Source organism: Tursiops truncatus, chromosome 20 (assembly GCF_011762595.2).
Source record: "Tursiops truncatus isolate mTurTru1 chromosome 20, mTurTru1.mat.Y, whole genome shotgun sequence".
NCBI lineage: Eukaryota > Metazoa > Chordata > Mammalia > Artiodactyla > Delphinidae > Tursiops > Tursiops truncatus.
The window spans coordinates 32,840,794-32,857,906 of NC_047053.1; the positions used below are offsets into that span (position 1 = coordinate 32,840,794).

General features: G+C 42.5%; 1 protein-coding gene across 1 annotated transcript in view; it reads right to left on the minus strand.

The window, feature by feature from the left end:
• Window positions 1–11,162, minus strand: part of LOC101330472 (C-C motif chemokine 4) — a 74,757-nt gene extending 63,595 nt beyond the window's left edge. Inside the window, exon 1 of the mRNA XM_019945521.3 lies at window positions 11,032–11,162. The gene's annotated coding sequence lies outside the window, so the exon portion shown is untranslated. The remainder of the gene's footprint in view (window positions 1–11,031) is intronic.
• Between the last annotated feature and the right edge of the window lie 5,951 nt (window positions 11,163–17,113).

The following is a 17,113-nucleotide window of genomic DNA, read 5'->3' on the forward strand; positions in this document are numbered from 1 at the left end:
CTCTTTCCATTAGAACAGGGCATTAAATTTTTCCTTTTAGTAGGGGTCATTTTCTTTGCAAACACACTGGAACCCTATTATATAAAACTGATAAAAACACAAGTGCTTAAAACCACAATGAGATATCACCCCGCACCATTAGAATGGCTACTCTCAAAAGATACAGAAAATAAAAAATGTTGGTGAGGATGTGGAGAAATTGGATCTGTTGTGCACTGTTGATGGGAATATAAAATGGTACAATGGCTGTGGAACAATGTGGGAGTTGCTGAAAAAATTAAACATAGATTTGCCATATGACCCAGCAATCCCAGTGCTGGGTACACAGGCAAAAAAAAAAATAAATCAAAAACAGGTTCTTAAAGAGGTATTTGTATGGCCACATTCATAGCAACATTTATTCACAATAGCTAAAATGTGGAAGCTGCCCAAGTGTCCATGCACGGATGGACAAGCAAAATGTGGTATATGCATACGATGGAACATTATTCAGCCTTAGAAAGGATATTCTGACATATGCTACAAAACAGATGAACCCTGAAGACATTATACTAAGAGAAATAAGCCAGTCACCAAAAGACAAACTCTGTATGATTCCACTTATATACGAGGTACCTAGTATGATTCCACTTACGTACGAGGTACCTAGAGTAGTCCAATTCATAGAGACAGAAAGCAGACTGGTGATTTCCAGTGGCTGGGGGAGGGGAGAATGAGGAGTTATTGTTTAATGGGATAGAGTTTCAGTTTTGCAAGATGAAAGAAGTTCTGTGGATGGATGGTGGTGATGGTCGCACAATGTATGAATGTACTTAATACCACTGAACTGTACCCTTAAAAATGTTTACGATGGAAAATGTTATGCTATATGTATTTTACCACAATGAAGAGAAATTTAAAAACCACACAGGTGCCTGATCTGAATTTGGTGGGAGTGGAGATGGGGACAGTCACCTCTGCCTGACCTCCAGGGGGGTGACCAACACATACCTGTGTCAGCACTAAAAGTCCCACATCCCAGGAACCCCCTGAGCCCCAGGCAAACCAAGATGGTTGGTACCCTACCTCTCGGTTACTAAGTCATTGTGGTGTCCTTTGCAGGGACCCTGCAGCACAAACTTGAGGGTGACAAGTTACAACTCTATTCTATGGAATACACTGCCCTGCCTCTGGCTCCCCCAGTTCAATCCAGAAGAAACATGTCCCTCAGTCCTGGCTGAGCAGGGAGCCCCGTGCCCCTGTCTTGGTTGCCAAGGATCCGATCAAGCCCCCTGTGCTGGGCAGGGGGCAAGGGCTTTAAGCTCAGCCTAAGCGAGGGGTGCCAGTCCAATCCTGGCTGGTGAGGCCCAGCCATCCCAGGATCCTCTCTGGACCCAGCTCCCCACTGCCAACCCCCATCAGGCCTGAGTCTTGTGCTCAGGGTGGACACAGCACTGTACCCTCACATCCCCATCCTGGTGGGCCCTGTAGTTGCTGATCCTGAGACAGTCATCCAGGCCTCTGAGTTCATGGTCCACACCTGAGGCTGGGCTCACCCAGGGGGCTCAGCCAGGCTCCCTGGGGACAGGCAGGAGAGGAGGGCAGTTTCCAACAAAACCATTGGTCTCTGGGCCTCTCCTACCACCACCTTCAAGATATAAAGCAACTGTGAAACCTGGGGTCGTTCTCTGCCTTCCGCTTTTCTTCAGCTGAATTGACTTAGTTCTCATATTTTAGATACTTTGCTGGTCACAATTCCAAAGAATCAAAACTCCCGTGCAATCTTGGATTTTTCTATCTTGTGACTTCCTGAGCAGCAACCTCTTATAAATGAAGCTCAGAGCCTAGATTTAAAGGAGCCAGAGAAGCCCTGTTCCTGTAGCTGGTTGGCCACCGGAAGGATGAGGGTCAGCCTGGCTACCCTGGCCTTCCTCCTCACTCCTGCTGCCCTCCACTCCGAGGCCAATAAAGGTGAGACCTGTTAGTCTCACTGCTCTGAACAAAAAGAACACTGTGGCTGGAGGGGGTGGAAGAGGGGCTGCAGGGAGAGATGAGGGTGGCCTAGAAAAAGCAACCTGGAAGTTACTGCAAAACAGACAGCATCTTTACCAAGGATATCTCCCCATTTCTGGTTGGGACTCACTTCTGCCTCCCCTGGGGCGGGGAAAACCTGCCTCAATACAGCCTTCCTGGCCTCTGGTCCCCAACTTACAGAAGCTGATCCAGAGCCCTCCAGGCTATCTGCTCAGCTGCTTCCTGAGGACACACAGGAGCCAGGCATGAGCATAAACTGGGAGAGAGGAAACCACCAAGGATGAAACTGTCTTCATGGTTTAATGGGGTTTTATCATATTTGGATTGGTTGCCAACATTGAAAAACTGGAAACACTTAAAAATCTGTATTGCCCGGGGAGTTTACAAAATCAAGGACTGACGTGGCTTCCGGGAAGATGGCGGAAGAGTAAGACGCAGAGATCACCTTCCTCCCCACAGATACACCAGAAATACATCTACACGTGGAACAACTCCTACAGAACACCTACTGAACGCTGGCAGAAGACCTCAGACCTCCCAAAAGGCAAGAAACCCCCCACGTACCTGGGTAGGGCAAAAGAAAAAAGAATAAACAGAGACAAAAGGATACGGACGGGACCTGCACCAGTGGGAGGGAGCTGTGAAGGAGGAAAGGTTCCCACACACTAGGAAGCCCCTTTGCGGGCGGAGATGGCGGGTGGCACAGGGGGAAAGCTTTGGAGCCACGGAGGACAGCGCAGCTACACGGGTGCAGAGGGCAAAGCGGAGAGATTCCCGCACAGAGGATCGGGTCGGCCGGCACTCACCAGCCCGAGAGGCTTGTCTGCTCCCCGCCGGGGCGGGCGGGGCTGGGAGCTGAGGCTCGGGTTTCGGTCCGAGCGCAGGGAGAGGACTGGGGTTGGCGGCGTGAACACAGCCTGCAGGGGGTTAGTGCGCCACGGCTGGCCGGGAGGGAGTCCGGGGAAAAGTCTGGACCTGCCGAAAAGGCAAGAGACTTTTTCTTACCTCTTTGTTTCCTGGTGCGCGAGAAGAGGGGATTAAGAGCGCTGCTTAAAGGAGCTCCAGAGATGGGCGCGAACCGCGGCTAAAAGCGCGGACCCCAGAGACGGGCATGAGATGCTGAGGCTGCTGCTGCCGCCACCAAGAAACCTGTGTGCGAGCACAGGTCACTATCCACACCCCACTTCCGGGGAGCCTGTGCAGCCCGCCACTGCCAGGGTCCCAGGATCCAGGGACAACTCCCCCAGGAGAACGCACGGCGCGCCTCAGGCTGGTGCAACGTCACGCCGGCCTCTGCCGCCGCAGGCTCGCCCCGCACTCCATGCCCCTCCCTCCCCCCGGCCTGAGTGAGCCAGAGCCCCCAATCAACTGCTCCTTTAACCCCGTCCTGTCTCAGCGAAGAACAGACGCCCTCCGGCGACCTACATGCACAGGCAGGGCCAAATCCAAAGCTGAGCCTCTGGGAGCTGTGAGAACAAAGAAGAGAAAGGGAAATCTCTCCCAGCAGCCTCAGAAGCAGCGGATTGAAGCTCCACAATCAACTTGATGTACCCTGCATCTGTGGAATACATGAATAGACAACGAATCATCCCAAATTGAGGAGGTGAACTTTGAGAGCAAGATTTATGATTTTTTCCCCTTTTCCTTTTTTTGTGAGTGTGTATGTGTATGCTTCTGTGTGAGATTTTGTCTGTATAGCTTTGCTTCCACCATTTGTCCTAGGGCTCTATCCGTCCGTTTTTTTTGTTTGTTTTTCTCTTAATAATTATTTTTTTATTTTAATAACTTTATTGTATTTTATCTTACATTATTTTATTTTACTTTATCTTTTTTCTTTCTTTTTTTCCTTCCTTCCCTCCTTCCTTCCTCCCTCCTCCCTCCTTTCTTTCTTTCTTTCTTTCTTTTCTTTTCTTTCTACTTCTACTAATTCTTTCTTTCTACTTTTTCTCCCTTTTATTCTGAGCCGTGTGGATGAAAGGCTCTTGGCGCTGCAGCCAGGAGTCAGTGCTGTGCCTCTGAAGTGGGAGAGCCAACTTCAGGACACTGGCCCAAAAGAGACCTCCCAGCTCCACATAATATCAAACGGCAAAAATCTCCCAGAGATCTCCATCTCAACACCAGCACCCAGCTTCACTCAATGACCAGCAAGCTACAGTGCTGAACATCCTATGCCAAACAACTAGCAAGACAGGAACACAACCCCACTCATTACCAGAGAGGCTGCCTAAAATCATAATAAGTCCACAGACACCCCAAAACACACCACCAGACGTGGACCTGCCCACCAGAAAGACAAGATCCAGCCTCATCCACCAGAACACAGGTACTAGTCCCCTCCACTAGGAAACCTACACAACCCACTGAACCAACTTTAGCCACTGGGGACAGACACCAAAAACAACAGGAACTACGAACCAGCAGGCTGCAAAAAGGAGAAACCAAACAAAGTAAGATAAGCAAAATGAGAAGACAGAAAAACACACAGCAGATGAAGGAGCAAGATAAAAACCCACCAGACCTAACAAATGAAGAGGAAATAGGCAGTCTATCTGAAAAAGAATTCAGAATAATGATAGTAAAGATGATCCAAAATCTTGGAAGTAGAATAGACAAAATGCAAGAAACATTTAACAAGGACCTAGAAGAACTAAAGATGAAACAAACAATGATGAACAACACAATAAATGAAATGAAAAATACTCTAGATGGGATCAATAGCAGAATAACTGAGGCAGAAGAACGGATAAGTGACCTGGAAGATAAAATAGTGGAAATAACTACTGTAGAGCAGAATAAAGAAAAAAGAATGAAAAGAACTGAGGAGAGTCTCAGAGACCTCTGGGACAACATTAAACGCACCAACATTCGAATTATAGGGGTTCCAGAAGAAGAAGAGAAAAAGAAAGGGACTGAGAAAATATTTGAAGAGATTATAGTTGAAAACTTCCCTAATATGGGAAAGGAAATAGTTAATCAAGTCCAGGAAGCACAGAGAGTCCCATACAGGATAAATCCAAGGAGAAATACGCCAAGACACATATTAATCAAACTGTCAAAAATTAAATACAAAGAAAACATTAAAAGCAGCAAGGGAAAAACAACAAATAACACACAATGGAATCCCCATAAGGTTAACAGCTGATCTTTCAGCAGAAACCCTGCAAGCCAGAAGGGACTGGCAGGACATATTGAAAGTGATGAAGGAGAAAAACCTGCAACCAAGATTACTCTACCCAGCAAGGATCTCATTCAGATTTGATGGAGAAATTAAAACCTTTACAGACAAGCAAAAGCTGAGAGAGTTCAGCACCACCAAACCAGCTCTACAACAACTGCTCAAGGAAGTTCTCTAGGCAAGAAACACAAGAGAAGGAAAAGACCTACAATAATGAACCCAAAACAATTAATAAAATGGGAATAGGAACATACATATCGATATATGTTCTACCTTAAATGTAAATGGACTAAATGCTCCCACCAAAAGACACAGATTGGCTGATGGATACAAAAACAAGACCCATACATTTGCTGTCTACAAGAGACCCACTTCAGACCTAGAGACACATACAGACTGAAAGTAAGGGGATGGAAAAAGATATTTCATTCAAATGGAAACCAAAAGAAAGCTGGAGTAGCAGTTCTCATATCAGACAAAATAGACTTTAAAATAAAGACTATTAGAAGAGGACAAAGAAAGGACACTACATAATGATCAAGGGATCGATCCAAGAAGAAGATATAACAATTGTAAATATTTACGCATGCAACATAGGAGCACCTCAATACATAAGGCAAATACTAACAGCCATAAAAGGGGAAATCGACAGTAACACATTCATAGTAGGGGACTTTAACACCCCACTTTCACCAATGGACAGATCATCCAAAATGAAAATAAATAAGGAAACACAATCTTTAAATGATACATTAAATAAGATGGACTTAATTGATATTTATAGGACATTCCATCCAAAATCAACAGAATACACATTTTTCTCTAGTGCTCATGGAACATTCTCCAGGATAGATCATATCTTGGGTCACAAATCAAGCCTTGGTAAATTTAAGAAAATTGAAATTGTATCAAGTATCTTTTCCGACCATAATGCTATGAGACTAGATATCAACTACCGGAAAAGATCTGTAAAAAATACAAACATATGGAGGCTAAACAATACACTACTTAATAACGAAGTGATCACTGAAGAAATCAAAGAGGAAATTTAAAAATACCTAGAAACAAATGACAATGGAGACACGACGACGCAAAATCTATGGGATGCAGCAAAAGCAGTTCTAAGAGGGAAGTTTATAGCAATAAAATCCTACCTTAAGAAACAGGAAACATCTCGAATAAACAACCTAACCTTGCACCTAAAGTAATTAGAGAAAGAAGAACAAAAAAACCCCAAAGTTAGCAGAAGGAAAGAAATCATAAAAATCAGATCAGAAATAAATGAAAAAGAAATGAAGGAAACGATAGCCAAGATCAATAAAACTAAAAGCTGGTTCTTTGAGAAGATAAACAAAATTGATAAACCATTAGCCAGACTCATCAAGAAAAAAAGGGAGAAGACTCAAATCAATAGAATTAGAAATGAAAAAGGAGAAGTAACAACTGACACTCCAGAAATACAAAAGATCATAAGAGATTACTACAAGCAATTCTATGCCAATAAAATGGACAACCTGGAAGAAATGGACAAATTCTTAGAAATGCACAACCTGCCAAGACTGAATCAGGAAGAAATAGAAAATAGGAACAGACCAATCACAGGCACTGAAATTGAAACTGTGATTAAAAATCTTCCAAGAAACAAAAGCCCAGGACCAGATGGCTTCACAGGCGAATTCTATCAAACATTTAGAGAAGAGCTAACACCTATCCTTCTCAAACTCTTCCAAAATATAGCAGAGGGGGGAACACTCCCAAACTCATTCTATGAGGCCACCATCACCCTGATACCAAAACCAGACAAAGATGTCACAAAGAAAGAAAACTACAGGCCAATATCACTGATGAACATAGATGCAAAAATCCTCAACAAAATACTAGCAAACAGAATCCAACAGAACATTAAACGGATCATACACCATGATCAAGTGGGGTTTATTCCAGGAATGCAAGGATTCTTCAATATATGCAAATCAATCAACATGATACACCAAATTAACAAACTGAAGGAGAAAAACCATATGATCATCTCAATAGATGCAGAGAAAGCTTTCGACAAAATTCGCCACCCATTTATGATAAAAACCCTGCAGAAAGTAGGCATAGAGGGAACTTTCCTCAACATAATAAAGACCATATATGACAAACCCACAGCCAACATCATCCTCAATGCTGAAAAACTGAAAGCATTTCCACTAAGATCAAGAACAAGACAAGGTTGCCCACTCTCACCACTCTTATTCAACATAGTTTTGGAAGTTTTAGCCACAGCAATCAGAGAAGAAAAGGAAATAAAAGAAATCCAAATTGGAAAAGAAGAAGTAAAGCTGTCACTGTTTGTAGATGACATGATACTATACATACAGAATCCTAAAGATGCTACCAGAAAACTACTAGAGCTAATCAATGAATTTGGTAAAGTAACAGGATACAAAATTAATGCACAGAAATCTCTGGCATTCTTATACACTAATGATGAAATATCTGAAAGTGAAATCAAGAAAACACTCCCATTTACCACTGCAACACAAAGAATAAAATATCTAGGAATAAACCTACCTAAGGAGACAAAAGACCTGTATGCAGAAAATTATAAGACACTGATGAAAGAAATTAAAGATGATACAAATAGATGGAGAGATATACCATGTTCTTGGATTGGAAGAATCAACATTGTGAAAATGACTCTACTACCCAAAGCAATCTACAGATTCAATGCAATCCCTATTAAGCTACCACTGGCATTTTTCACAGAACTAGAATAAAAAATTTCACAGTTTGTATGGAAACACAAAAGACCCCAAATAGCCAAAGCAATCTTGAGAACGAAAAGCGGAGCTGGAGGAATCAGGCTCCCTGACTTCAGACTATACTACAAAGCTACAGTAATCAAGACAGTATGGTACTGGCACAAAAACAGAAAGATAGGTCAATGGAACAGGACAGAAAGCACAGAGATAAACCCACGCACATACGGTCACCTTATCTTTGATAAAGGAGGCAGGAATGTACAGTGGAGAAAGGACAGCCTCTTCAATAAGTGGTGCTGGGAAAACTGGACAGGTACATATAGAAGTATGAGATTAGATCATTCCCTGACACCATACACAAAAATAAGCTCAAAATGGATTAAAGACCTAAATGTAAGGCCAGAAAATATCAAACTCTTAGAGGAAAACATAGGCAGAACACTCTATGACAGAAATCACAGCAAGATCCTTTTTACCCACCTCCTAGAGAAATGGAAATAAAAACAAAAATAAACAAATGGGGCCTAATGAAACTTAAAAGCTTTTGCACAGCAAAGGAAACCATAAACAAGACCAAAAGACAACCCTCAGAATGGGAGAAAATATTTGCAAATGAAGCAACTGACAAAGGATTAATCTCCAAAATTTATAAGCAGCTCATGCAGCTTAATAACAAAAAAACAAACAACCCAATCCAAAAATGGGCAGAAGACCTAAATAGACATTTCTCCAAAGAAGATATACAGACTGCCAACAAACACATGAAAGAATGCTCAACATCACTAATCATTAGAGAAATGCAAATAAAAACTATAATGAGATATCATCTCACACCAGTCAGAATGGGCATCATCAAAAAATCTAGAAACAATAAATGCTGGAGAGGGTGTGGAGAAAAGGGAACCCTCTTGCACTGTTGGTGGGAATGTAAATTGATACAGCCACTGTGGAGAACAGTATGGAGGTTCCTTAAAAAACTACAAATAGAACTACCATATGACCCAGCAATCCCACTACTGGGCATATACCCTGAGAAAACCATAATTCAAAAGAGTCATGTACCAAAATGTTCATTGCAGCTCTATTTACAATAGCCCGGAGATGGAAACAACCTAAGTGTCCATCGGCGGATGAATGGATAAAGAAGATGTGGCACATATATACAACGTAATATTACTCAGCCATAAAAAGAAACGAAATTGAGCTATTTGTAATGATGTGGATAGACCTAGAGTCTGTCATACAGAGTGAAGTAAGTCAGAAAGAGAGAGACAATTACCATATGCTAACACATATATATGGAATTTAAGGGAAAAAAATGTCATGAAGAACCTAGGGGTAAGACAGGAATAAAGACACAGACCTACTAGAGAATGGACTTGAGGATATGAGGAGGGGGAAGGGTAAGCTGTGACAAAGCGAGAGAGAGGCATGGACATATATACACTACCATACGTAAGGTAGATAGCTAGTGGGAAGCAGCCGCAAAGCACAGGGAGATCAGCTTGGTGCTTTGTGATCACCTGGAGGGGTGGGGTGGGGTGGGGAGGGTGGGAGGGAGGGAGACACAGGAGGGAGGAGATATGGGAACATATGTATATATATATGACTGATTCATTTTGTTGTAAAGCAGAAACTAACACACCATTGTAAAGCAATTATACTCCAATAAAGATGTTAAAAAAAAATAAAAATAGAAAAAAAAATCTATATTGTCCGTTTCTTTCGCAAATATGGAAGACCAAGCAGACCTGAGCCCAAGTTTCCATGAGCTAACCTCCAACTGGAACTGAGGTGGTGATGCTGTCCCCTTAGGGGTGCTGCCCAGGCCTCAGGGGTCCCCACTTCCAGGCCATACCCAGCTGCTCTCTCTGACAGGCCTGCGGGGGCATTTGAGCCTGAGACACCCGTGTCAACTTCCCTCCTCTCCCTATAAGACTTGTCTCATTGTGTATACAGCACAGTCGCTCCTGGCATGTAGTAGTCTCTCAATAAATATCAGTAGAATACAGGAAGAGGAAGCAGCAGGTGACTCTGAAAGAGGCAGGGCTGGACCCCAGGTGTCCTGACTCCCAGCTTACTGCCCTAAACAGGCCCGGTTGCCTCTCTGCTGTGGGTTGGAGCTAGGGGAGAAGGTGGCAGAGCCGGGGCCCTGGGAGGAGGTTTCCCAGGAAACCACTCTCCCAAGCTGAGTTGCAACCAAAATCAGAGACAGAAAACACTCCATGCTAGGACTACTGTGTGACATCCTGCCAGTTCAAGGGATGATGGCTATTTTCCAGGAACTTTGACTGCAAAAGGGCTTTTTACTGCTCTCCCATAATTTCAGTTCTCATTGTATGACTTCTCATCTGGAAATGGGATAAGTAGTAATTTCTCAAACGGTTGTGTGAGGAAGGGAGATAAGTCACATCAGGAACTAAGCAAGGCACCTGGCCTGTAGTAGAGGCTTAGTACAGGCTTTCCTCAATTTATGATGGAGTTACCTCCCAATAAATCCATTGGAAATTGAAAATACCAGAAGTCAAAAATGCATTTAATACACCTAACCTACCAAACACCATGGCTTAGCTTTGCCCACCTTAAATGTACTCAGGACACTTACCTTAGGCTACAGTTGGGCAAAATCATCCAATACAAAGCATATTTTATGATAGAATGTTGACTAGCTCATGTAATTTTTTTAACACTGCACTGAAATGAACACCAGAATGGTTGTCTGGGTACAGAGTGGTTATAAGTGTGTCAGTGTTGAGTCTGGTGATCCCATGTCCAACCCAGAGCTGCAGCTGTTTTGCCCAGCATCACAAGAGAGGATCTATCACCTATCACCAGCTCAGGACAAGATCACAATTCAAAATTCAAAGTACAGTTTCTACTGAATGTGTATCACTTTCACACCATCGTAAAGTCAAAATATCCTAAATCAGGGACCGTCTGTAAGTACAAGCTTTTTTGTCTTCAGAGAACAGCAAAACAGAATGGAGAAAGTAACTGGCTTTACAGTCAGGAAAACATAGATTCAAATTGAATTCATTCATTCATTCAATAAGTATATATATATACATTAAACGCCTACTCTGTGCCACTCACTCAGGCAACATCCTGGAATGCAGCAGTGGGCAGAAGCAGACACATCTGTTCGTAGGAAGCCTCAGTCTGGAAGCTCCGCATTGGTCAGCTTGTGACCTTCTGTGCCTCGTTTAGCCTTGCTGACCCTCAGCTTCCGCGTCTGTTCCACAGCGGTAGTAAGGCCTTTATTGCACGAAACAATCATCAGTATAAAAATCAACTTGCACAGTACTTGCCCCATTACTACTATTTGCCATTTTAAGGACAAAGTTTCAGAAAGGGTGAGTGTCCTGCCTGGAGTCACACAGCTCTCAGGAGCAGAAACAAGGACAAGTCAAACTTTCCTGCCTCCTAGCCAAGGCCCTGCTCCTCTGGGCCAAGCAAACTCCCCTCTTCTAGCATCCCCCCCTCCTCCCTGAGACCTGTGAGGGAGGGTCCTCTCAGATGCAGGGCAACAGTCCCACCCTGCTGTGGCCCACCTTGGGCATCTACTAGCATTTTCATGTGGGAATTCCTTCTCAGCATTTCTCAGGAAATTATATGTTTTTCTAAATTCCAAGTCCCGAGAAAACTCAGTTGAGCAATTGGGAAAATGGAAAAAAGTATTATAATTCTCCTGAAAGTATAAAGTTTAACACTCAACAGAGAGAAGTTACTGACTTAAAGGAATTTGCTGACATCAGGAGCAACGGCAGGAAACACTTGGCACCTGGAGTTCAAGGTTAAGATCAGCATGTGTGGAGATCAGGGCAGGAGCATGTATGGGAGAGGTGGTCTTCATCCAACAGCTTGAGACTGTTGCCATGGTACAAGTTCATAGCTCTGCTGCTAAGAAATGCTAATGAGTTTGTAAAACTAATAAATTTTCACAACTCATATAAGTAGTATTTCAAGAAATAACAAGCTCGGGAAACAAAATATATCCTTAAATGGGCAACTTCAACTATGTTTCTTGCTAGGAGATGTGGATGTTATGTTATTGAATAATAATGTCTGCTGACATTGCCCAGTGTTTGAATAATTGCTAAAGGCTATAGCTCTTTATAAATGCTTTAATAGAAGAAATACAAAGAGAAAATGCATAAATGTCATGGAATACTAGGACATGAAACCAGAAACATTGGCTAACTTTTTTTTTTTTTTTTGCGGTACGCGGGCCGCTCACTCTTGTGGCCTCTCCCGTTGTGGAGCACAGGCTCCGGATGCACAGGCTCAGCAGCCATGGCTCACGGGCCCAGCTGCTCCGCGGCATGTGGGACCTTCCCGGACCGGGGCACGAACCCGTGTTCCCTGCATCGGCAGGCGGACTCTCAACCACTGTGCCACCAGGGAAGCCCCAGATTTCTAGTTTTGAATGATAACTTTTAAATATTAAATAGTTGTAGCATTTTTTTCCATTTTTAAATGATTTTCATTGGCCCTTTACTTTGTGTTAATGTTCCCTTCTTTTCATGTGTTCTATTATCAACCGTCTGTATGTGCTAGAGAACATTCAATGTGTTGTTGAGTCTATAATCTTGTCACTACACATAGAAACATCATTTATGAGAAGAAACCAAGATGGCGGAGGAGTAGGAGGATGTGGAGTTCATCTCTCTTCACAAATGCATCAAGAATACATCTACACGTGGAACAATTCTCACAGAATACTGGCTGAACACTAGCAGAAGACCTTGAACACCAGAAAGGACAAGAAAGATGCCCACATAACTGGGTAGGATGAAAGAAAGAAGGGAAAAAGAAGAAGGGAGGAAGCGGGATGGGATCTGAGTCCCTGGTAGGGAGAGGAAGCAGAGAAGAGGTTCCTGCATCCTGGGAATCTCCCTCACCGATGGGGAAATCAGTTGGGACAGAAGGGGAGCATCTGAGGCTGTTGGAGGAGGGTGAAATGGCCGGTTTGTGGCAGACAGGACAGAGTGAGACGTATGCAAGTGGTCTGTGCCACAGCCCTGTGTGCCCCAGACTGGGACATGTGTCTGCCAGTGCACACAGTGGCTGAGAGCTGGAATGTGGGGCTTTGAGCACAAACCTGGGTGGAAGACTGCTGTTGGATGTGAGGAGACAGCCTGAGGGGATGGGAGGGAGGAAATCCGCAAGCAGGAATGCTTGTGGAGGAGACCCAGACTGCCATAGAAGCGAGGCACCACTGTTGAGTGACGTGCAGGGGGTGGAGCCACCATTGCAGCCTCTCTCTCCCCACATGCCAGCCCTCTGCCCCACCAGGCACTAGGAAAAGCCCCCACCAGGGCTGACCTTCTCATGCCAGCTGCCAGGTGCTAAGAAAGGCTCCCACTAGGGCCGGATCTCTCGTGCCCGTGGCTGCCAGCTTTCCTGCGCACCTATCACCGCTGGGGCCCCCATAACCCAGGCAGTCGTGCCACCTCCGTGTCCTGTACTCACCAGGGCAGACCCAATTGCTCCAGGGCAGCCTCAGGAGCAAACTCCTGTTTCGGTAACAATGGGGTAATTAAGGAAGAGGAACAAAAATCTTTCCATGCAGCTGCACAAAACACAGATTAAATCACCGCGATTGGCTTGGTAAACCCTGTATCTATGGAATATCTGAATGTATGAGTGTTCCCACAAATGAAACCCATCTAGCTCCAGCAGCTGTGAACTTTCAGGACTAGTACATTCAGGAGTTATGACAGGTCAGAGTCTGAGCTGCCCCCACAGTGCCCACAGAGGGACCAGAGACCTACCTACAGGTTTTGGATGGCCTCCTGGGGGAGAAGAAGTTGGCTGTGACTCACGGTAGAGGCAAGGACACTGAGAGCTGAGACCCCAGGAAAATATAATTATTACTATTTTTTCATATTTTGTTTTGTTCTGTTGCTGTTTTTATTATTATTTGTTTTTATTTTTGTTTAGTTTTTTATATTTCTATTTCTATGTTACTTTTTTGTTGTTCTGTGTTTTTTCCTTGTTTTTCTTTTTCCTTTTTTTTAGTTTGCTTTTTTTCTTTGCTCTTTTCTTATCACTTTTTATCGTTTTTGTGTTTGTTTTGTTTTTTCCTTCAGTTTGCATTCTGCTTTCGTTTTCCATTTTATTTCTTGTGTTTCTTAGTTTTGTTTTTAATTGTTCAATTTCATTTTGTGATTCTTTTGTTTGTCTGGTTGTTCTCTTGTTTTTTGTTTTCTCTGTTTTTGTTTCTGTTCCTTATGTTGTATGTGTGTGTTTTGTTTGTTTTTATTTGTATGGTTTTGCTTTTACCATTTTTGTGAGGTTTTGTTTGTCTGTTTGTTTGTTTTTAATTATTGCTGTTGTTGTATGCTTGTTTTTGTCTTTGCTGTTTGTCTTGTGTTTCGTTTGTCTGTTTGTTTTCATTTGTTTTCTTCCTGCCCTTCTTTTTCTTTTATTTTTTTCCCCCTTTTTTGCTGAGCCATGTGACTTGCAGGGTCTTGGTTCCCAGGCCAGAGGTCGGGCCTGAGCCTCTGGGGTGGGAGCACCGAGTCCAAGATGCTGGAATGCCAGAGAATTCCCAGCCCCAGGGAATGTTAGCTGGCGAGAGCTCTCCCGGAGGTCTCCATCTCAACTCCAAGACTCAGTTCCACCCGACTGCCTGCAGGATCCAGTGCTGAATGGCACATGCCAAACAACAAGCAAGACAGCAACACAAACCCACACTCATCAGACAGTCTGCCTAAAGTCAGACTAAGCCCACAGACACCCCAATACTCACCACCTGATGCAGCCCTGCCCAGCAAAGGGAAAAGATCCAGCTTCACCCACCAGAATGCAGATACCAGTCCCTCCCACCAGTAAGCCCAGGCAAGCCACTAAACCAACCTCACCCACTGGGGGTAGACACAGAAGCAAGAGGAACTATGACCCTACAGCCTGCAGAAAGGAGACCTCAAACACAGTAAGTTAGACAAAATGAGAAGACAGAGAAATATGTTGCAGATGAAGGAGCAAGGTAAAAACCAACAAGACCAAATAAATGAAGAGGAAATAGGCAATCTACCTGAAAAAGAATTCAGAGTAATTATAGTAAAGATGATGCAAAATCTTGGAAATAGAATGGAGAAAACACAAGAAACATTTAACAAGGACCTAGAAGAACTAAAGAACAAACAAACTGTTGAACAGCACAATAACTGAAATTAAAAATGTACTAGAAGGAATCAGTAGCAGAATAACTGAGGCAGAAGAACGGATAAGTGAGCTGGAAGAACAAATGGTGGAAATAACTGCCGCAGAGCAGAATAAAGAAAAAAAGAATGAAAAGAATTGAGGACAATCTCAGAGACCTCTGGGACAACATTAAACGTACATTCAAATTATAGGGGTCTCAGAAGAAGAAGAGAAATAGAAAGGGTCTGAGAAAATATTTGAAGAGATTATAGTTGAAAACTTCCCTAACATGGTAAAGGAAATAGTCAATCAACTCCAGGAAGAGAGTCCCATATGGTATAAACCTAGGAGAAACATATCAAGACACACATTAATCAAACTAATCAAAATTAAATACAAAGAAAAACTATTAAAAACAGCAAGAGAAAAGCAAAAAATAACATACAAGGGAATCCACATAAAGTTATCAGCTGATTTTTCAGCAGAAACTCCACAGGCCAGAAGGGAGTGGTAGGATATATTTAAAGTGATGAAAGGGAAAAACCTACAATCAAGATTACTCTACCCAGCATGGCTCTCATTCAGATTTGATGGAGAAATCAAAAACTTTACAGACAAGGAAAGCTAAGAGAAATCAGCACCACAAAGCCAGCTTTGCAACAAATGCTAAAGGAACTTCTCTAGGCAGGAAAAACAAGAGAAGAAAAAGACCTACAAAAATAAACCCAAAACAATTAAGAAAATGGTAATAGGAAAATACATATCAATAATTACCTTAAATGAAAATGGATTAAATGCGTCAACCAAAAGACACAGACTGACTGAATGGATACAAAAATAAGACCCATATACATGTTGTCTACAAGAGATCCACTTCAGACCTAGGGACACATACAGACTGAAAGTGAGAGGATGGAAAAAGATACTCCATGCAAATGGAAATCAAAAGAAACCTGGAGTAGCAATACTCATATCAGACAAAACAGACTTTAAAATAGACTGTTACAAGAGACAAGGAAGGACACTACATAATGATCAAGGGATCAATCCAAGAAGAAGGTAAAATAATTGTAAATATTTATGCACCCAACATAGGAGCACCTCAATACGTAAGGCAAATGCAAACATCCATAAAAGGGGAAATCAACAGTAACACAGTAATAGGGCGGGACTTTAACACTCCACTTACACCAATGGATAGAGCATCCAGACAGAAAATTAATAAGGGAAACACAATCCTTAAATGACACACTAGACCAGATAGACCTAACTGATATTTATAGGACATTCCATCTGAAAGCAGCAGAATACACTTTCTTCTCAAGTGCACACAGAGCATTCTCCAGGATAGATCACATCTTGGGTCACAAATCAGGCCTCAGAAAATTTAAGAAAATTGAAATCGTATCAAGCATCTTTTGTGATGACAATGCTAAGAGATTAGAAATTAATTACCAGGAAAAAAAAAACCTGTAAAAATCGCAAACACATGGAGGCTAAACAATATGCTACTAAATAACCAAGAGATCACTGAAGAAATCAGAGGAAATCAAAAAAGACCTAGAAAAAAATGACAATGAAAACACAAAAACACAAAACTTATGGGATGCAGCAAAAGCAGTACTAAGAGGGAAATTTATAGCAATATAATTCTACCTCAAGAAACAAACAAATAAAAAATCTCAAAAAACAGCCGAACCTTACACCTAAAGCAACTAGAGAAAGAAATACAAACAAAACCCAAAGTTAATAGAAGGAAAGAAATCATAAAGATCAGAGCAGAAATAAATGAAATAGAAACAAACAAACAAAAACAATAGCAAAGATCAATAAAACTAAAAGCTGGTTCTTTGGGAAGATAAACAAAATTAAGAAACCTTTAGCCAGACTCATCAAGAAAAAAGGGAGAGGACTCAAATCAATAAAATTAGAAATGAAAAAGGAGAAGTTACAACTGACATCACAGAAATACAAAACATCCTAAGAGACTACTACAAGCAACTCCATGCCAATAAAATGACAACCT